Below are 23161 nucleotides of genomic sequence, written 5' to 3'. Positions count from 1 at the left end.
CCTAGATTTTTAATAAGTCTGCTACATCATTAATACAATTAAAGTTAAATGGCATCTTGCCCTAGAATGAAATCAGCCGAAGTTGTAGTAATTTTTTCAAGTAAAAGTGAAAAGAAACTTAATCTTATATATGAGAACAGATATAGTTCACTTTCTTCTTTTATAACTTCCTAATGTACGTGTAATCCTGGTGTTTTTTCTTAATGTACTTGTAATCCTGTTCTCTCTCTCTCTCTCTCAATATATATATATATATATATATATATATATATATATATATATATATATATATATATATATATATATATAAATTAAAATAAGTAAACGACAAATGCTAATATTTCATTTCTACACACACACACACATATATATATATATGTGTGTGTTTATGCGTTCCGGGGTGGGTGTGTAAGTGTGTGTGTGTGTATGTAGGTACAAGCAATGATGTATATTTTGCTTTTGCGTTCTTCTGTGGTTTATTCATTTATTATTGAGAAATTAATGTAGATTATCAAGTTAAACACTATCTACATGAGCATCACGGAACAGTTATTTTTCTTGTGACCCACAATACATTATTATGACGAGAACGTCCATCGTCACTTGGGTACGCCACCATCACACGAATTTAGGCTGCGTAGCCTGTAGGCATTGACATTATCTGATCTCTCCTCGAGATGACACAATACAACCCACCAAACGCTGACATTTTTCATTACCAGAGCCTATACTTAAGAGGTATTTATTAGAGCGAATATTGCCTATAGAATCGCATTAAATCTTATCAGTAAGCCTCGATAATCAAGGGACTCTCGGACCCATTGCCAGTGTGATCGAAGTCGAGAAATTTGATTATAATGTCGTCCTGTTATCTTCACTTTCTCCCTTGTCTTCAGAGTTCTCGAGTCAATTGTCATCGGTTCTCTAGCTTTAATAAGAAAGGAGATTTCGAAAAATATCTGAAATTTGTATCTTACAGTAAGAGATGGTGATGGCATTTTTTATGCTCTGCTTTTATTTGTTGTATTTCTTTAATGTTCTTCTTCGTTTCTACTCTTACGTACTTTTTACGGATTACACCGGCTTTTGTGCAAATTTTCTTGTATGAAAAACTATGAAGATAGAGGGGATTAAACTGTAGGTAATACTGTGTGAAAAATTCATCACGATTAGGTTAACAAATCGGTTATTTATGTACTGTTAAACATTGAACGTTAAGATTTTCAAAATGGAAGGGAACCGTGTTTTCCAGCATCATAGCAGGAACAAGTTGCGTATCTAAATACCCTTAGAGTTTTATCTATTCGCAGAAAGTATGGTCAGCCATTTAGAGGGAACTTTAAAGATCAGTGATTTTTTTGTATTCAGTATGACAGCAAAGACGATATTGCAAATTTACATTAACTGTATTACTATCATCAACTGCCAGGAGTCAATGAATTCATTTTGTGAATAAATGATGCGATTTAGACTCTGTCATACAAAGATGTTTGTTATAGGATTTAGCTCTGTATGAAATTCTGAGATGAAATTATAACTGTAGATCCCCAAAAATGTATCATCGTATATTCATTATATTTTCCTTGACTGGTCAAAATGTGGCTTTGCAAGTCATAATTTCTTCACTTTATTCTTTTGTAAGATCCCCATTCTCATGACAATTTAAAGACTTCGTAATTTCTCAGACGCTTTAGCAAATATACATATTTTTTAGTGTCACGAGTAACAACACCTTTGAAATTATTTTATTATTAGTAGTGCATTTTTAAGGGCCCATAGGAATTACTTTTTAAAGTTAATTTTATTTTAAAGTTTATTTTTTATTAAATGTATTTTTAGAATTATACATATCGCAGCAGTAACTACTTTGTTACACCGGCGATCATTCGACCAGCGCACTTGAGCAACTTTCAGTGTGGTCAAGGTTTGAATGGGTGACTACCAAGAAAGGTCAAACCCCGTCGGCACATAAACCCCCAATGAACGCTCATTGGTTTATGACGTGGGCCTGACAACCTCATCTCGTAAAGGTTTAAGGGTAATACCATCAGGTGTCACCATCTGTAGTGGAAAAGGCAGATGCAAAATAACATACAGAACCTGGATTCGGCAGGGATGTCTATCTACAGTATACATACAGAAATACGTGCATATATATGTGTATATATATACATATTTATATATACACATATATATAGTATACATACAGAAATACGTATATATATGTATATATATACATACACACACACACACACACACATATATATATATATATATATATATATATATATATATATATATATATATATATATATATATATATATATATATATATATATATATATATATATGAGCCCAGACGTTTCCTTTATCACTAGTACAGATCCGAACGAGTCGTTCTCTGTGACCTGTAATTATCGATATAATTTTCACTTTCAAACGATTTGCTCCCTTTGTCCCTTATAACATATGGGAAATATCCTCAGGTAAGGTTCATTGACCGCCCCCCCACCCCCGGGTCTTTTACCCGTCTTCCACCCTTCCTTTATGATTAAGTCTAATTATCCTTTTTTTTATTCCTTCATTAACGCATCACTTTCGCTATCAATTTTTTGTTTTACTTGTTATCAAGAACTGAGGAGACATCTTATTTCATGTTGTTATTGTTAACGTCTGCTCATTACGAATGAAATCTGATGTCCGTAACTCCTTGTGCTTGTGGCTACCACATTCATACCTTATTCCGTTCCTGTAGATTCAGATATTTTGGAGCTGTTGGTCCCCTCTTGTGGGTTTATGCCTTGTGATTTTTAGTTTACACATGGTCATTTAACGCATTACCAAAGAATCAGAATGTATTCTGACTAGCTTCCTCTCCCAACGACTGAAACTTATTTATAGAAAGCGTAACACAACCTTACTCTTTGTGATTGATAAGGATCTCCTGGGCATCTTTTAGTCAGGTAACTAGAAACCTGATTTACCACACAGATTTTTTAATATTTTTTCGTAAGGATCGCCATTGGATATTAGTGTCGTACAAGAACTTGATATTTGTAAATCATTAAGATTCAAGTACTGTAGCTTTATATTTTAATATCGTGAAGGTAAACCCATACCATTATGCTCTGTATGTGAATCCTCACACTTTTAGTTATATAAAACAAAAATCATGGCATCCAGAACCTTCATATTTGTTTGTCTTGGGAGCTTGTTTATGTTTATGGAGACTGAACCACGGCATCTGTTTGTTAGCACTCTATTGTATTCCAAATTTCGTTAAGGGAGACTGCAGTAGACGTGGCATTTATATTTTCTTTCTGTATTTCCATTTTCCTTCTCTTACTTCCTAATGAGCACCATATTCTTTGGAAGCTTGAATTTCAAGTCAATGGCACCTGTGGGCTTGTTCCATATGAATAGGGTTCATCTTTTGAACAATATAATAATACTAATTACGTTTTCAAATCTCTTAATTTTCTTTGTTTTTTTTCTACGGTAATTGTGTTCTGGAGCCAGCATATTGTGTCTCAGGATCTCACTAAAATTAGTGGTAAATGAAAAAACAAGAATTTTACTTTGTATTTACAGTTACAATCATTATTTGCGCTGGTATGCGCTTCGAGGCATCTCGGGGATCTGAATAACAATAGTCGCAATACCAAGTGGTTAAGCCCTCATATGGACGAGAAATAGGTTTGGAGATTTGATAATACACTGCGTCTTGGTTTTAGTTACGGTTCACCCTCATATTCCTATGACCACACCACTTACTAATCAACTCCAGGTTTCTTTTAAAGCTGCCATCAGCGAATGATAACTGATAATTGCAACAAGAGTTGTATCAACAGATACTGTATATGATACTGTTAATTGCAATTATGGATATCCTCCAGCACCCAAGTAGTTAAAATCATGAATATTATAAATCAAATAAAATGCTATAGGTTATTGATATCAACAAAAGTTTGATCCATATTTAATATCGTCTATATAAGAAAGAACTTTTAGCTTCACTTCCCATATTCCTCTGGACAGGTGCCTTGGGAGGAACAGCAAACACCGTTTGAGAAGGATCAAATGATCTGATTAAACATTACCTATGTTAAAATTTACGTCAGCGTATCGACAGCTGTATAATCTCGCAGAAGTTAAAGAATAACTGCCTCTTCGCAGCGTTTGTGGAAGGTTTTAAGATATAGAGGGTATTGCAGTGTTTTTAGGACCAATAACTTGCAAAAACGAGACCACAGGCTGTCTGCCAAAATATGTTCAACAAGCGATAGTACTTTTAGCTTCACTTCAACTGGAGGTGCCTTGGGACCAGCAAACACCGTTTGAGACGCCTGAAATGCACCACAGAGATTTACGGGATGGCGCTGTAGGACACAGCCCTCCCATAGAAACCAAGGGCGGAAAAAAGCGAAAGAGCAACTGAGAGAGAGAGAGAGAGAGAGAGAGGAGAGAGAGAGAGAGAGAGAGAGAGAGAGAGAGAAGGTGGGGGAGAGTGAGAGAGAAGCATGCAGTGGCGTGAGGAGGATTTTTTGTTATACGAAAGGCAAATTTCTCGGTTTCTTATAGCATCCTGTTCCGGTTGCTTGCAATGACTTGGGTATGTTAACTCATGCTCTTCGTTAGACAACTTTAAGTGCTGAAACACACAAGTGTTTCTCATAGTATGTGGTTCATATACAAAAGCAAGCATGTTTGTTAAACATACTTTCCTCCTCTCTTAGCGCACTTTTATTTTTCTGTAAAAGAAAACTATTGAGATGGCTATTTGTCTGTCCGTCCGCACTTTTTCTGTCCGCCCTCAGATCTTAAAAACTATTGAGGCTAGAGGGCTGCAAATTGGTATGTTGATCATCCACCCTCCAATCATCAAACATACCAAATTGCAGACCTCTAGCCTCAGTAGTTTTATTTTATTTAAGGTTAAAGTTAGCCATGATCGTGCGTCTGGCACTACTATTGGCGTCAACAACACAGGCCATCACCGGGACGTGGCAGAAAGTTTCATGGGCCGCGGCTGAGAGTTTCATGGACCGTAGCTGAGAGTTTCATACAGCATTATATGCTGTACATAAAACTCGATTGCGCCGAAGAAACTTAGGCGCATTTTTTACTTGTTTACTTTTGTATTTAAATACCCATATTATGCTTATTGATGCTTCATGCATATATGTATCCAGGAGTGTAAAAAAATGTTAATTTTTCATTTTGTCCACTGGTACATAACTAATTTCTGTTGTGATTACTTTAATGCACTTATTAGTTTGGTTTTCACGGCTTTGAAATTTATATATATATATAATATTTTATATATATATATATATATATATATATATATATATATATATATATATATATATATTATATTTTATATATATATATATATATATATATATATATATATATATATATATATATATATATATATATAAAATATATGTATGTATATATATATGTGTATGTAAAAGTGTCCTCCATACTTTCCACACGAATAAGTCATATCATAAAACCTAAGCTGACATTTCTACCACTTCTACATATCTCTATAACCCTCGTCTTTTCATCTCTACATTGCTCACATTTTCGAACAGTTTAACTCAGCAAATTTCACATTATTGGCATTCCACATTCACATCTCAGTTTCAGTAAGGAGAGCTGGCTCAATGATATCTTCATACCCTCCTGGTTAAACTAAGGTATACTTACTTTACTGGCCTGGCTTCCATAGACACACCATGTCTCGTTCCAGTCTTCAGCACACTCCCTGCTACCTTCTTTACTTGACCTATTCTGTGACTCGCCTTTTCTCTCATCCCACCACCTTCCTGTTCATTTACTCCCAGATTCTGTATGGATCAGTAATTTCCATTCTCCCACTGCGCGTATTAATAATCATTGCTTAATCTTCCTAAGTACTTTTTAATCTCATAACCATACTTTTGCTCACATGTATTTTTAAATGTCACGGCTTGTAAATACTTTCACATTCTTTCATTAATCTCTGCTGTGTTACATTCTCAGTAACTCTTAATACCTTCCTGATTATTACTCTATCACTGTCATTCATTAATACATCCCTAGTGTTCTAGGTGCTTTTCCATTCTTCACCTTCACGCTAACCTATTTTTGTCATTCAGGTCTGCATCTGTTCTATCCTCACTCCATCAGCTCAGAAATACTTTCTCTATATTTGTAATGCTAATTCAAAGATAGATTTTCTCATTACCCTTTCTCTACATTAACTTCCCTATACCAAAACTCGTTTTTAACCCTAAAGTCATTGACTAATTCGTCCTGAACTATTCCTTCACTAGTTTTTACACACACATGCGCGCACACACCGCATTCACACACATATATATGTGTGTGGGTGTGTGTGTATGTGTATATATTTAAATTCACATACATCATATATACGTACATACACACATAAATATATCCGTGCATATCTTAGGGTAAGTTATATACGCCTCTAGAATACATAACGCACGTTAAACAAAAAGAAAGAACGCACTGAAGAACCCGATAGAAATCAAGCCTTCATTGTTTTGTTCAAGGAAGAGGCCTGGTACGCGACCAAACCAGCTGCGCCCTCTCAGCCCTTCAAGCCACCGCCTGGCTAAAGTGAAGTAGACGTAAGGTAACGAAAATGAATGGGGAAAGGATAGAAAAAATAGGGGAGGAGGGACAGAGAATGGAGGGATAACCCGTATCATCATCTGAGGAATTACAAAACGTCTTACGTCTTCCACATGACTGTGCGAGAACATCTCGGGACCACCTGCGTGCCAGCTTTTTTTTTTTTTTTTTTTTTTTTTACGCAAGTTGCTGACCCTGAAACGTGTCGTGCGAACAGGCCCAGGCGTTCCATACCTTGAGGGTCTTGCTTGGAATGTTTTAAATTAATGAATTGCTATGCAAATCAACTTCGGATACAATGGTTAGTTGGATGTGCAGTGTGTAATTACTGTAAACCAGCAAAAGATGCAGAAATGAACGGTTTCCTTCTCTTCTCTTTCTTTGAAGGTTTTAAGACCGGAGGTTACTCGTGTTCATTTTAATTATTGTGATATGATCATCAAGAAAGAAAAGACTCTCTCTCTCTCTCTCTCTCTCTCTCTCTCTCTCTCTCTACTCTTTGTATGTGTTCGCCCATAAAATACTGTTTCAAGGTTATTTATTAATACATTATTGATGGTAATGAAGCTGCTGTATATTCCTTTTCATGTTAGCAAATACATTTAAGTGCAACGCAGATATATACATATATGTACATGTGTGTATATATGTAGATATATATAATATATATACATTATATATATGTGTGCGAACGTGTGTGTGTGTGTTTAATAATTCATTTTAAAGGAAAGGAGGATAGATCAGGAGGCCAAGAGGAAGGCATGTAATGAAAATGGGAGAAAACTTGAGCAAGGACTTTTGGGAAAGCAAGTTGTCATACAAGGAAGTAAATGCACAGCGAAAGTTTAATGAGCAAGAGAGCTCAGAATAACTGATACAAATGGAGAAATGCTGCCTGAAGAGAGTACAGTACTGGTTCGATAGAATGACTATCTTGAGGAATTGTTGAATGTGGAAGAGAGAAGTGACGTATTGCCGTGCGTTGGTGAAAGTGTGATTAATTGGCTGACCAGTGTTTGAAAGGAATGTCTGAATGAGGAATAAGTTCCGTATGAATGAGTGAAAGGAATAATTGCTCCTTTGTATAAGGATGCAGATAACTTAGAAGATGGAAAGAATTATTGGGGTTTAACACCTCTTGTTGGTAGGGTTCTGATTTAGAAGGTGAGACAAACGACAGATGATTAAAAGAGGAAGAACAATGTGGGTTTTATTTGTTATAAATAAATTTAAAAATAACAAGAAAAGCATACATGGATCAATAATAGCAAGTTTTTATAGCAACAAAGTTTCGAGATGGAAGTGAAGTATATGTTAGAAATTGCAGGTAGGAGAGTAAATGGGTTAACGAAGAAATGTGGTTGAGACATGAATGGGTGATGCCTCTGTGGCCGTTTATGGATGAAATAATGTGCCGGGTCGGAGAAATGGCGAGGTGAATCACAAAATAGGTGTAGTAAAGAGGGTAGCAGCACATGTACAAAAGATTGTGACTTGAAGTGTACATAGAAGCCAAAGTTGTAATGCATGAAGAGATTGTTCAGCTAGCTCTTCTTCGTGGGATGAAATGTGGATGTTGATGGCAAAAGAAAAAAAAGGGAAGTTGTAGAGATAAATTGTTTGTATAATATATGTGGTATAAGAAGATATGAAAGGACAAGAAGTTGTAAAAGAATTTGTGTGAGTGAACGAATGGATCAGAGTGATTTCAGACGGTTTGATCATGTGGAAAGAATTGAAGATGATAGGTTGATGACACGAGTGTACAATTCGGAAGTATTGGAGGGGTGGAGGAGAGGAAGACCTACAAAGGGAGGGGTAATGGAGAAGAGGGCCTTGACACCCAGAAAACAAGACAGTGCATGCAAGGTAGAGTAAATGGTGCTGCCTGTATAAGGTAGCTCGATACAGCTGGAGAGATTTCTGTTTAGGTTTGTGAAGTGGCTAGCATAGTGGAGTTTTTCTGCACCTGAGGTTCGTACAAGATTAAGCAGTTAGAGAATGTACGTATATGGCAGGGATCATTGTCTTGAATTTTCCAGGGAGACACCCTTAGTGGGAAAAAGCTTAATGCTGGAAAAAACGTATGTTTGTACACTTTTCTATGTAGTAGTGGTGGTTATGGAGGGTGTTAGCCTTAAGGATTTTCCGTAAATTTTGAGATGAAGTTACTAGCTCCATACCTTTTTCCATCTTAGTTGCGGTCCACCATAGTCGACTAACCTCCAAGTACTTAATTTATTCCTTACTGCAGGTGTACAGAAGCACAATGAATTATATATATATATATATATATATATATATATATATATATATATATATATATATATATATATATATATATATATATTAGTCTCAGTAATAGGGAGCTTCATGGAAATCTGAATTTGATGAGGAATAATATTACCAAGACAGGGAGAACATTTTATTTTCCAAGCTATCAAAGTAGTTAATCCTCATCATAAGGCTAGAAATATTGACAAAAAGCTACAAAAATAATTGAAAACGCAGTAAAATACCAACTAAATGGATAAAATTAATTTAAAAAAATATGATGATATAAAAGAAATACAGATAAATAAATGATACTCAAACGAAAATTACATTTAAAACTTAAACTAAAAATTATAAAGTAAAGGTGAATGGTGACCTGTTGATTACCTTTGGAGATGCAGACTACCCAATTGCCAATTGTGCATCAGATAAGTTGTTCCACGGCTCCGGTTTCATTTTCTTGATAAAGAAAGGCTCAGAAATAAAGAAGTAAGTCTGAGTAAACCAGAAGGCTGTGGAAGGATTGCCTTGTGCTAAACTGCGTTTTCTTATGGAAAACTTTATCTAAAAATATCTTGTAACTTTTTTGGGCCTGAGAGTAATGTGTAAGGTAAGGTAATTTGATTTACATTTTTATTGAGGGGGCTATGCACCTGCATGAGATGAAATTTCTCGTTTTAAAAACCTTTTGGAATTAGTAAAAAAAATTTAGAGTAGTAGTCCTCCGTAAAATAATTCAGGATAAAAGCCATATTATAATTAAAAGGAAAGTTTAGGATTACAACAAACATTATAAGTTCCAATACGGTACGTACCAAATTACACTTGATATAATTTTCGGGAAAAAGTACTGTAATTTAATCAAAAGCTTATTTTACTGTTCTATTTCATACATACACGTAATATTAGAACTGGAAAAAAGAACAACAAAAGTAATGAGAATAACAATAACAAAAACCCAACAAAAGTGCGCCAAATAAAGGTTAGATGCTTGACCTGGATGTGAACGACCTGCCTGAAGGCGGAATGCCTTTGATGATGATTATGGTGATAATATCTTGATAACAGAGGTAACAAATTTTTAAAAACAACGTGCTCCATCGTATGAGGGCTCTCCTCAGAAAGGTACTTGAATGATTTTGCCTGGGCTGATCAGATTAGGTTCTGGAAAGCAGACCGGTAAGGAAGTGTGTAACCTAATTGATTATGCCACTAATGTCATTTCTGGCCACTCCCCTCAAAACAAACCACCGTCAACCCCTCTCCGAAATAAATAGTACCTCCCGTTCTACAGAACTACTGTAGGATTTGTACCACTTTCATTTTCTTTTCATCAAACACTGGGTTGAGTTTAAGAGCACATGATTATGATTTTATTTTACTGTTCAGAAGTTCATATAAATATTATGAATATTTCAAGTGAAAGACAAATCACTTTTTCAAGAACTGCAGAAAGCCAGGCACTATTTTCCATTCTACCGGAATAACTTCAGCAAATTTTGAATTTTTCCAGTTTTAACCGTGTCATGTTCAAAACCGAATCATGAGATTGTGTCTTTTCCTTGAACATGACCTCTTGTTTAAGTCTTCACGAACATTTATAATATATAAATATACGTATATACAGACAAACAGACTGAATTAAGATAAAATCAAGCTTTACAATGAATTTTCATGTAGATTTTATTAGATCTTGTAGAGGTTATTCATGCCTTTGATACGGCAAAAATATTCTTCGTTGTAAAGTGTTTTCATGAAATATGTTACCAAGTAGTGGCAATCTCTCCCTGTTTTTATGAATCTTGATTCCTGTAACTTTGCCTCCTTTACTTCGAATATAGGAAACCTTATTGTGTCGAAATATAGGGAATACCTCATTTAAAGTTATTAAGATCGCATGGTATATATATATATATATATATATATATATATATATATATATATATATATATATATATATATATATATATATATATATATATATATATATATATAGAAATCATCAACACACAATCACGTGTGGAACAGAAATAAATTTCTGTCTCATCGGGATCGAACCCAGGTCTCTCAGGTGGAAAGCAAGGGGCGTTACCCACTGGGCCATACAAGTCTAAAGAAGTTGGAACCTGATGCCAAGTACCTGGGCAATAACTGCTTGCATACCAGTGAAGTTTTCCCCATTCCCGACTATATATACCAGTAATGACCCAATAGACAACATTTCATTCGAATTATCCCTTTGAGTTATAGAAATCATCAACACACAAATCACGTGTGGAACAGAAATAAATTTCCTTAAAAGTTGGTAGTGACTACTTTGCATACCTGAAGCGAGTTTTCCCAACTTCCCTGGGGTAAGCTGCTTGGTATACCAGCGCAGTTTTCCCCAACTAGACTTGTATGGCCCAAACGCTTTTTCCCGACGTGAGTGTTTATTTCTGTATATTGGTGATGATTTCTTCTTATTCACTCATAATTAAAAATGTTGTCTATTGTCATTAAGATCGGGAAGTTGGGGAAAACTTCACTGGTATGCAAGCAGTTGGCTTGCCCAGGTAATTCCTGTAGGTTCCAACTTCTTTAGACTTGTATGGCCCAGTGGGTAACGCCCTTGCTTTCCACCTGAGAGACCTGTATCCTGACGTGAGTCAGAAATTTATATATATATATATATATATATATATATATATATATATATATATATATATATATATATATATTAAGTTGGTAGTGACTACTTGTATGAGTAAAATAGCTTGTGTGTATATGCGTCTGTATTTTCTGAAGTTACGAACCGTCCCAAATGTCTGATCAAGGTACCTCCATTCTGTATACATATGTAGAGGCCTGTGATTCACACGACAAGTCTTAACTAAGTTTATTGTCCGTAGACGAGCATCGTTACACACAGCTGCACTCAAAATTATGTGATTGCACATAGCATCTTATTAAATAGAGCCTGAATTTTTCGAGCAGCTTTTCGCTCTCACTAAGCCTTTCTTTTTTATACAATAGCACGAATTTTGCACGCGAAAAAGTGTTTATTGAAACCCAATGGCTGGCTACTTGTACGACAGGTCGCATTGTAGAAGGGGTGAGGGTGGGGGCGTTAACATACTATTCAGGTGCTTCTCAGGTAGCCTTTATAAACCACGAACGCTAATATAGAACCGGATTCTCATGCCATTTCTCAGCCATTATGATCTCAATTTATACCAATAGATGGCAACACCCTGCTGGTTATTACCTTCATTAGTATTCAGGGCGCAGCTTATGCCCTGACCAGCCAAGATTAAATACGGTTTGGTAGAAGGCAAAAAATTGATTTGGTTGCTGGGGTAAATCCTGTAGCTCTATACCGATGGTGTTTTGAAACGTTTGTACATGGACATTAAACTCACACACACGCTCACGCGCGTGCACGTATGTATTTTCGTATTTCTACAGCTAGGCCATAGATGATTTCATTTTGCAGAAAAATTCCATAGAATTAGCCGCTTCATGCACCCACTCAGGTAGATAATCAACGCATTGTCGATCCTCCCTAATATACACTTCACCACCCATGCACCTCTAACTCACACGCGCTTTTGCACTTCCTGGGTATGAAAGCCCTTACTTTCTAATAACTCTGTCACCGCATCTATCCAAAACTATCTAGATTTTCCTCTCCCCCTCCCTACTGACATTTCCAGATTATCCACTCTGCTTACCAACATATTTTAACCTATCTTACGAATTTAATTTCTTCTTACGGCTCATATGTCACTGAAACAGTAATTCTTCTCAGCAGCTTCAACATTTCTTCATTCAACGTCCATACCTCACTGCCATAAAGGCCAGTGGTATGGAATATGTATAGAATGTACACCAAGGAAGAGAGCTGCCTACTGAAGGGCTGTGGAGCCCTTGGAAAGTGTCCTTTAAATGGCAGATGAGCCTCATCTGAGGCAAACGGCAGTCACTCTTTCACTGCTGTGGGATGCCGGAAGAAGAAAATAGCATTTTCGCCACTCTTCGTGGTGTGAGTCTGCAAATGACTTAAGGCATGGCTTTGCGCCACATCAAAGACATAATCACCTTCACGAAGGGATTAATGGCATTGCGAACTCAACAAATAGAGATGGTAACTGTCTTTCTAATCTTATGATGGGAGGGGTTCAGACGTCGTTATAATATTCATGTTATACGTATTATGTATTTTAATAGCCACATTGAGTCTTACCTCCCGGACTTAATCGCATTTTTGGATACACTTAACACTACAAGCTAAATCCGAGCTAGAAATGAACGAAGACACTCTCACTTTCCGTGGCAGGATTCTAACCAACTTTGAGTAATGTTTTAAATAGTGTATTTTTTTAAATAGTAATTATGAGCGTAAAGTGCCCGGATCCTCCTTGAATATTCAAGTTTTTCTTTCTTCAATGTATTACTCACTGAAGATATTTGGTTCAAATGGATGGCGGCATCGTCTTTCGTGTCTGTTGCCTGCGGAGAATAAGCCTTGAGCTTTTCTTAATGTGATGGCAATACCTAAGAGAGGGAGTTCCCTTTTTGTAACAATTTCTTGATTTCCGGCTGATTTGTGTGTGTGTGTGTGTGTGTGTGTGTGTGTGTGTGTGTGTGTGAGAGAGAGAGAGAGAGAGAGGCTTTTAAATGTAAACAAAAAATGGAGAAACAGAGCAAAAGAGAGAAAGGGAGAGGAGCAACCCCACATTCTGGAACATCCTAGGGCAAATTCTCATCGTATTTCAAGGCTAGCGAACGAGAAATCTCCAATGTAAAAATTCAAAACATTTCCTCTAGTTGTATATCGAATAGACAAAAAGTAAGAGAGAATACTTAGGATACCGTCGCTAGAGGGATTAAGAACGCACTGGTTACCTCCTTTATGCGATGAATAGATTAGATTCAACTCTATAGTTACGTTGAAATAAAAAAAAATTTTATTAGAGACAATACATTTTTTGAGAGCGGAGACTATTCAATGACTTTTTATCGATATGTTACATGAAAGCCTTATTTAATGTCCGATTTTGTTTTTTGTTTTAAATTTCGAGTTAGATAAGAAAACACTGAATGAGTCCTACTTTGTTGAAGATTGTTTTCTCAATTACCAATAATAGATCTGAAAAATGAACGAGTAACAGAAGTTCAAAATACTTTAAGTGCTGAAGCTACAGTTTAGAACTAGGAGCTAAAGAGTAGATAATTATACCAAAGGGTAGAGTTTCATTAACCCTAACAGTAATGCATTCCTTGTAATTACCTGCGCGGGAAAAGTATGCAGCAATCTACCTGTAGCGTTATGATTTAGATTGTTGATCTGCCTCTTATTAATTTTCTGTTCTGTTCTTTTGGCATGATTGTATCTGTATTCTCTCTTCGCTTGTTCTATAACAAAAATTATAATTAAATAAATGTTAAGTTTATTTGTAAATAGTCATTTCATAGCTTCGTAGCGATTTGTGTTGGAAAGACCCTGTAATGCCTTTACAAAATATGTTTGCAGTAACGAAAATTTCCTTCCAATGCTGAATAGTGTCGAGTGTACTGTACGGTCGAAGAGTCTCACCGCGCGCCTCTTTTCTTAATGCCCAAATGGGAGGGCGCCCCATCTGTATTGTATATCAACTTGATATGTTGCCTTGTGTGTACCGCAGTAGGGTATCATCAACTCTAATTGTGAATGGCATGTGATTTGATATGATATTTTGGTGAGGGAGTCGTAGCTGGGATAATTCCACGCAATTAGGATCATTCACTAGTGTGGTCGACCCTGAATGCCTAACTGTTTATTGCTGGAGAATTAGAAACGTCTTTGGCGTTTTTGTTTGTTTGTTGCTTCCTCGGTTTAGCTTTCTTTGGGTAAATAAGAGGAAAAATGCGGATTTTACGGGCTTCTTTGATAAAACGACTCCCGTGCGGAAATGGAGTAACCTACAGAACCTTTCAAAAACTGATTTACGCAATATTACATAGATTACCCATCCTTTGTTCCTTGGTTGGATATCGTGCTATTAATATTCATTCGTTTTATATGGGTAACTTCTATGCGAAATAAGACATACCACACTCGCCCAAACTTTTTCTCTCTCTCTCTTTCAAGCAGCTCATCCCTCAAGAACTGCATAAAAATCAGCCCTCAAGTTACTGACGCCGTAGTACCACATGATACAAGATTGCCCTAATATTTTACAAAAGGACAGTGAGGTGTAGCTGTCTAAAAGAGTAGAAAGAGCAGAACTTCATCACAGAATTAGGTTGCGATAGGAAAAGTACGGAGGCCGCTGTCGCTTTTGTTTACAGAACATTTTCCCATACACCTGTGCCCCTTTGTATTTTATTAACTTTTCGTAGATGGACATCTGTGTGCTCATGGAATCGTAAGAACTGATAAATCAACAACGACAGCGGCTTATCTATCCATGTCCTTTGGAGATTTATATATCATTTACTTGCCGATGAGCATTTAATAGGATAAACTGAGAAGACTGTATAATCTGAATTGTTTTCAATAATAATAATAATAATAATAATAATAATAATAATAATAATAATAATAACGAGTACATTCACAACTACAAAGGACAATTATGAAAATTTGCTTTTATAGGAATGAAATAAAACATTGCAAAAATATATTTCAAGAAAAGATAAGGATGTGTGAGAGAGAGAGAGAGAGAGAGAGAGAGAGAGAGAGAGAGAGAGAGAGAGAGAGAGAGAGAATTGTTTGATGTGAATCAGCGGTTGTGAAGATTTATCTTTGAATACGATGAGTGTCTCTTCATGTCTTTCCTGTACGAGAGAGAGAGAGAGAGAGAGAAAAGAACAAAAGTAAAATTAAAATGGTAGTGTGACTGAATGATTTGAATCCAGTTACCGTTGTGAAATTATATTTCCACATGAAATTTGACTTTACTATAACAATAATTGTGTGAAAGCTGTTTACTATGCTAATTGTAACCACTGCAGAATGTAAATTATCCTATTCAGTAATTAAAAAAAAAACAAAATTTGCAAAAAAGTTCAAATAATCATTTTTTTCTGTAGTATTCCACCTTTTTTTGCAAGGTAGATAATTAGCATATTATTGCTTTAATTAAGTGTTTTGTTTTCCTAGTCATTATTCATAGGCCAAATTTATTAGTGTTTTCTCCAGATTTTTTAGTTTTTCAAAACTGTTAAAATAGTTTTCTTATAATCATATTTCAATATGTTGTAGTAATTAGAACCAGATAACCAATGCCTTTTCTTCATTATCGGTCCAGACAGATTAGAAATATACTTCCTATCTTATGATTCTCATAATCAAATGTTCATCCGAAGTTATTAAAGGTTTGGCTGTTGGTCATCGCAAGAAAAAACGAGTTCTGATAATTATTGGCGCTTAATTACATACGCAAAAATTCATCAGCAATGTTGGAAATGAGGTTTAACATTATTAATATGGTGAATAAATTCGTGTAAGTTACGTGAGACAAATTATACCTAAATCGTAGTAAAAATGCTGTTAAAAACAAGCTATGCCACTCTTATATTGCAATATAATAATTGTAACTTCATACTTACATTCCTTCGGAGAGTTGCTCAAAGAAAATCTACAGAAATATATGTCGTTGCATATGAAGATATATAAAAAATAAAGTAATGTAATGCTGACTTTGCATGACTGCTTCCGAATTTGTTCGGAAGTTTTGCTGTTGTGCTTCAGGAATCTCTGACGACAAGCTGTTCTGGAACATTTGTTCCTTTATCATTGTCTTATAATGATTTTCATAAGGCAAAGTTATCTCTCATAAACTGCAGAAACTTATCCAAAATTCTGTGAAGGATATGAATGTTATTAGTAAGGAATTAGAATAATAATGATTGCTTGTATCAGTGGTCACGCTGCGGATATGAATGTAAATAAATTAATTTATTTACTTTCATATCCGCATATCATGCGCAGCTGCAGACTGATATGTATACAACCCTCACATTTCTTACCTGGCCATTGGTTTACTTTATTAGAACCTCCCAGTTTCGAATTAAGGCCAGCGGTAATGCTGCTGCTATTAGCTGGGAGAAGAATGTCAAGCTTTTGTATTATTTGTGGAACACTTTTTTATTTCAAGGAAGAATGGCTTCCACTTGATTTTTTTTTTTTGCTGCCTTGGAAGGCATCTGCTCAATTTCATAAGAATCATTATTGGAACGGGTTTTTTAATATTGTCCATGGTTATCGTTTTTAAGCGGCCCGACACCTTGAATAGTCTTTTTTATTGTATTGTCAAAGAGACGAATAATGGAAAGGGTAGAACGCCTAGATTTTGAAATTATAATGAACAGTATCAAATAAAGCTCATGAAATTCCAGGAATTGTGATGACAGTGTTAGTGAAATGTTACAGAACCTTAGAAGCGTAAGAAGTGACATAAATATTTCGTCTCAACATAAGATATATAAAATATCTCGGCAAATTACAGTAATCGTGCATCTAGGCAGGGTAAATGCTTATTATAGTAATTGCTTAATAGAGGATGAACTTCATAGATCGCTCAGATATTTCTGGGTAACTTTAATTGTTAGGGCACGGACGGTCGAGTGCCCCTGTTGATATATAACATAGTTAAAGAAGAGATTATATAAGTTTAGCTATTTTCCTTTCTTATTTCTTCATAATCCAGTTGTTTGCCGATCAGTTTTTTGCTCTTATTTAATTCAATAACCATCTGATCACTTGCTTCCAGCTATTTGCAAATATTGCTTTGGGAAATTAATTGTTGCTGTGGTTTTCTTGGTTGAATATCTTCTTTTTTTTATACCTGTTTTTGTCATTGTTATTATTATTAATATTCTCATTATCGTTGATAATTATATTAGTAGTATACTGATAGTAGTCGCCTTGGAAAAATATTCCCTAATAACTTAAATAGTAAATGATGGAATGGAATCTATTATAACTGTGTGCCATAATACAGCATTTCTAAAATTTTAAAAGCATCTTTTAAGATTATAACGCCAACTATGCTTATCTTGCACGTGAGTTCTTTGAGACAATCTGATACTTTCTGATGTTGTTTAATTCTGGCATGGTTTATGGAGAAAAAATAGCAAATCACGGTGAGGATGTAAATCCAAAGACACAGATAACCATTGAATTTAATAAGTTAAAATGACAAGAACTGTTGAGTGCCGTTTCTCTGCCCTGAGAGGAAATCACCCTGAGGGGTATCTCGCAGTGTAATGCACCACTTCCTCTCCACCGAAATTCACTTCACCATACATAAAGGACGTTCCGTAAGATGCTGGTCTTCAAAATGCTATACAGTGAAGGCAAGATGATAAAGCCAATGTTTCATGGGTCGCCTTCCTCCGCCCTCGAAATCTCTTCACTCGGCCTTGGCGGAATTTACTGCTCCATGTCTGCTAAAGCTTTCCAAAATATGAAGAATCTCCAGAAAATCTAGATGGATTTGATGAAACTCCGCTCTGGACTGGAATCTGAACTCTGAAGTGGACTGGGCTGGACTCCTGAACAGTAAAAACTCCAAGGCAGAATCGATGCATATTAACTGCCAAACAGGCAGTTTCAAGAGCTATCCAGGCTCAACAGTAAACAAACAAATTCGTAAATTATATCATTATTATTAAACCATTGCCTCCAGTTCAAACCATCACCAAAGTAAACAAAAGACTTATTCTGTATTCTTGAATGCAGATGAGAAAAATACACAAAAAAGTATAGATATTTCTTTACAATCCACACCCAGGGTTCTACATTTATTTTTTCGTTAAATGTAGAACTTTGGAATAAGTGGAAAATTTATCGAATTTTCTTTTACATGCTTCACCAAGTTCCCGGTGGTAATTGAAATTACAGATTTCATACGTAATTTCATAGTATTCTCTGTTTCACGTTCTTCTCTTTTATTACAGGCTAATCTCTTCCTTTTAGTCTATGACATTAAAAGCTATAAATTACCTCTGAGAGCTAGCAGTCATAAAGCAATTCTTTAATTGGCTGTTTACCTGCTGAGAAGCTCTAGTAAAGATTTTTTTTTCAGTGAAATGGTCCTGGTAATATAATACCAAATACGCATGACGATCATGAGCTGTCTTTGTGCCTAAGGCTGCGTTCACACCAAGCGAGTCGAGTCAAGTCAAGTCAAGACGAGTCATTAATTCAGATGGGAGAGTTTACACCAAGCGAGTCGAGTTATGCCGAGTCGAGGCGAGTCAAGGCGATTCAGAGTCAGTGACTCGGGGAAGCCATTTTTTCATCAGTCATGGCGAGTCCACTGAGAGGTGAGCACTATGAATCCTGAGGTCCTGATAAGTTTAGTGCAAGAGCGAAGTGCTATATGTGATCCGTGTAATCCCATGCACCGGAATAGGGATGCCATAGCTGCTGTATGGAGGGATATTGCTGCAGAGATTAAATGCACAGGTGAGTTAAGTTTTTATTCACTTCATTATTCAAAAGAAGAAATGGTTGCATTTGGCAACACATATACTTTTAACTATTGCTTCCGATACCTCAATGCTTGTCTCCATTGTTGTTTTAAGTACACCGAATTTCTGAGCTAACATGCCGAAAGCACATGCTACTGCCCTTCTAGCTCTGCTCATTCTGTAGTTGAACACTTTCCTGGAGTAATCTAGGACATTTCAAGGGTAGGGTCTCATTATATTGGACTTTAAAGGAAAAGCCTCATCTCCTATGAGGCAGAATGGTGCTGTGATTTCAGTGTTAGGTATGTTACTAGGCTGTGGAACACCTAGATGTCCAGAGAGTAATGGCCTACCCATATTTGAGTCACAGAATATTGAACTATTACTATTTCGCCGATATGCACCTACATCAATCATTGTAAAACAACACTTGGCATCAGCAAAAGCCAGAAGTACAAAAGAGTGATACCCTTTATAATTATGGAAAAGTGAGCCTGCAGCAAATGGGCATTTCAGCCGACAGTGTTTACCGTTAGGAACATTGCATTTCTCAGAAAACGTCCTTGCTATTTCTCTTTCCAGCAGTGATCATCAGGTACTGCCATATACTGTGGTTGCAGTGTTTCTTTGATGATCTTACGCACTTCCCAGTGCGAAACTGGAACCCAAGGGAAGCAAAGGATTCTCTGGTAGCAACATGTCTGGAATAAATGTTATATAACTAGCATTAACGACTTGTATTTACTGGTGTGTGTGTGTGTGTGTGTGAGAGAGAGAGAGAGAGAGAGAGATGTCATACAGGGACGAATGGGAGCCAGAGGAAATCGTATACAAATAGCATTCTATCATTATTTTTTTTCGCAGAAACTGAATGCAAGGAAAAATGGCATCACCTACGGAGCAATTTTATGAGAAAGGAGGAGGACTAGTATCAAGCCATCTTGATCAGCCCACAGCACAACAAAGAAGTGGGTAATTTATGATGCTATGGAATTCCTCATTCCCTACGTAACGCCACGAGCTGTTCATCTAATGTACCAACGCTGCCTGATGAGGACCAAGGTTTGTAGATGTTACACCTGATGAATCATCCTCTGCTGTCCCGGACGCACTTGATAATGCATGTTTTCAAGAAATAACAAACAATGTAGACGTCCGTGAAGGGAGGAGCAGACCTGCTTTCAACCTACCTACTCTACACCAAAGAAACCTCACGCTGACGAAAGACCTCGCTGCGACTTTACTCCTGGGGAAGTTGCAGAAGCTTCGTGAACAAGCAGCATGTAAAGATGGAAATGATCCAGATCGTCAGTTCCTGTTGAGTCTTCTTCCCCTGGTGAAACAATTGTCGCCAGCTGGCAGTCTTGACATCAAAATGGAAATACACAAAGCCTTTCGCACCAACACCCACTACGGTTACTGGTTTGAGCAACACAGAACTCCACCATCACCATCTGCTAGCGCTAATAATTCTGAGCACACTTACCTGTGAGACAACCAAAAATAAAGAATGTCTATGTTTTACCGTCTTCACATCCAGAAATATAAGTTTATTTATCTGGTACTGTATTCACAGCCGTCAGAAGTAGAGGCTGTCTATTTTTTTTACTGTATTCACAACCAGTGATAAAGGATGTCTGTGTATATTTTTGTTTGATTTAGCACTGCATGAAACACTAGATCTACCTACTTACAGACTGTATTTTCAGTGATCCACTTCTTACCTTTGGAAAATGGCCATTCTTTCTTCAACTGAAAGTGCACGTCGGTAATTGGTGTTTTGCTTTCTTATGTAGGGTGCAGTGAACTCCGCTAACATTTTAAATTGTTCAGTTGTCATTCTGAAGAAGTCATAAAATTTCTCTGGATTGTTTATCAAGTCTGGGAATAGATGCCCAAAGCTTCCAAACTCTGGCCTTTTAGCATTAAGTTCATGAATCCATAATCTTTGACGCCTACGCTTACTCCTTCGCCGCCTCAGCCACAGCAACACCGATATTTCAGCAAGAGCGTTTGCGTCCATCCTATTCCCTGTTGAGCTTGATTCTGACTTCTGACTCAGTCAGTGGGAACGGCGCTGATTCAAAATGGCTCGAGTCATATGACTCGTCTTGACTTGACTAGACTCGACTTTACACATTCTGACATTTCCTGTTGTAAATTTGTTATGTCAAGTTTGTACTTCGCTCTCTTTTGATATGAATTTAAATGTTCCTATTTCCAAAAATTTACCATTTTCGTAAAAGACGTAAAATTAAAATCATAGATCGCGAGATTATGTACAACAACAACAAAGAAAAAACCTATACGCTGATAGGAACGCTGGTAAGACGTTGGGTAACAAAGTTATAACAGCTAAGCCCCCATTATGTAGTGAGTATTATATACTTTTCAAAACGTCTTGTGAACGTAGCAAATGAGCGTAGGAAACCTTATCTAGAAACTGGATTATATGGGCACCAAGGCATTCTGGAAGTGCCGAGATGGGAATTATAGGTTCAGAAAATCAAGATCGTAAGGCAAAAAGGTAATAATAATAATAATAATAATAATATTTTGGCTAATGTTCAGTTGAATTAATGGTTTATTTTTGCTTATTTAATCTTTTACAGAAATTATTTCAAAGCTCCGATAGATTTAAGTGCAGTCTTGTAGAAGTTGTCATACAGACCAAACTTCGCCTCTACACGAAAATTTTTTTTTTTTTTTTTTTTTTTGCTGTAGGCTGGCATATCGCTTCTAATTGTAGTATTTTATACTGAAAACTAATTTTTTTTTCGTCATAAGATTTTCCCACTTTGGAGAACCAATCAACTTGCAACTTAGCAGACAGGTGACGAGCAAGTCCTCGGGGATCACTTGAAATACTGATGCAGTCCTGATAAGGGCCTCAAATGCCGATTAAAGCCATGATAAAAAATAAGGCTTGCGTGTCACTCTTTTACAGGTAATCGCCATTTTCACCTGTGCTGTAATTTTTTTTTCCGTACATGTCTGATGCGAAATTGCAGGCCGATCTCACTGTAACACTTCCAATGTTGTTCATTAAACGAGTCCTTCTAGTACCTTGTCTTTGAATTTCAGATGAAGAAAGCTGGAGTTCAGTTGTTCGAGCTATAACAACAAATATCGATATCGCATGATATACCACAATGGAAGCCATGGGAAATGGCAAGCATTATTTTTATTAATTGTTATTATATCAGTTATCATAATCTTTTTCATAATAACAACAAAATAACGAATGTTGTATGGATTAAAATAACAAATAACTATAACAATAAAATTAGATTTAAAATAATTTAAGAGAAATTTGAAAGCTTATTAGTCTTCATCTTTGATGTGCCCATTTCAGTGGAAAAGTTATGAGAAATAAGATGTGAGACGGTTATGTGGATGACTTTTGTTATCAATTTAGTCAGCCTAGGAAACCAGACGTTATACTTTAGAATCTTTGATGGTTCTCCTTTTGATAATCATAATAATGAGAAGAAAAAGAAGACGATTATGGAGAAATCTAATGAATTTTGTATGTGATTGTCGTTACTTCTCGTAACAAACCTAAGCATCATATATAGATCACTCTTCCAATAATGTTGATAGCACAAATGACCAGTGGTCACACAATGAGTCCAAAGTGAATTTTCACATTTCTTGTCTTATAGCTGGTGATATAACAAAGTTTTCCTCTGGAAAATTATATTTTCTTTTTTTCACGTAATTTATGTCCCAATCAAGCAGAAAGAAGGCATTTAAAACCATAAAAGAAACTACCTTTGTTTATTTAAAATTT

The 23161-nt window shown here is 36.1% G+C and overlaps 1 protein-coding gene and 1 long non-coding RNA gene across 3 annotated transcripts in view; one reads left to right on the top strand and one right to left on the bottom strand.

The window, feature by feature from the left end:
• LOC136845788 (uncharacterized) overlaps nucleotides 1-21012 on the top strand; it is a 236683-nt gene extending 215671 nt beyond the window's left edge. For both annotated transcript variants that reach the window (XR_010855258.1, XR_010855257.1), the window contains exons 2-3: nucleotides 18981-19363; nucleotides 20233-21012. This is a non-coding gene — a long non-coding RNA (uncharacterized lncRNA). The remainder of the gene's footprint in view (nucleotides 1-18980; nucleotides 19364-20232) is intronic.
• Nucleotides 1-23161, bottom strand: part of LOC136845787 (transcription factor HES-4-like) — a 213312-nt gene that overhangs the window by 31650 nt on the left and 158501 nt on the right. The window lies entirely within an intron of this gene.

This window comes from Macrobrachium rosenbergii, chromosome 14 (genome assembly GCF_040412425.1).
Source record: "Macrobrachium rosenbergii isolate ZJJX-2024 chromosome 14, ASM4041242v1, whole genome shotgun sequence".
Taxonomy (NCBI): Eukaryota; Metazoa; Arthropoda; class Malacostraca; order Decapoda; family Palaemonidae; genus Macrobrachium; species Macrobrachium rosenbergii.
The sequence above is the reverse complement of the archived record's forward strand: the minus strand, read 5'-3'. Positions and strand labels throughout refer to the sequence as shown.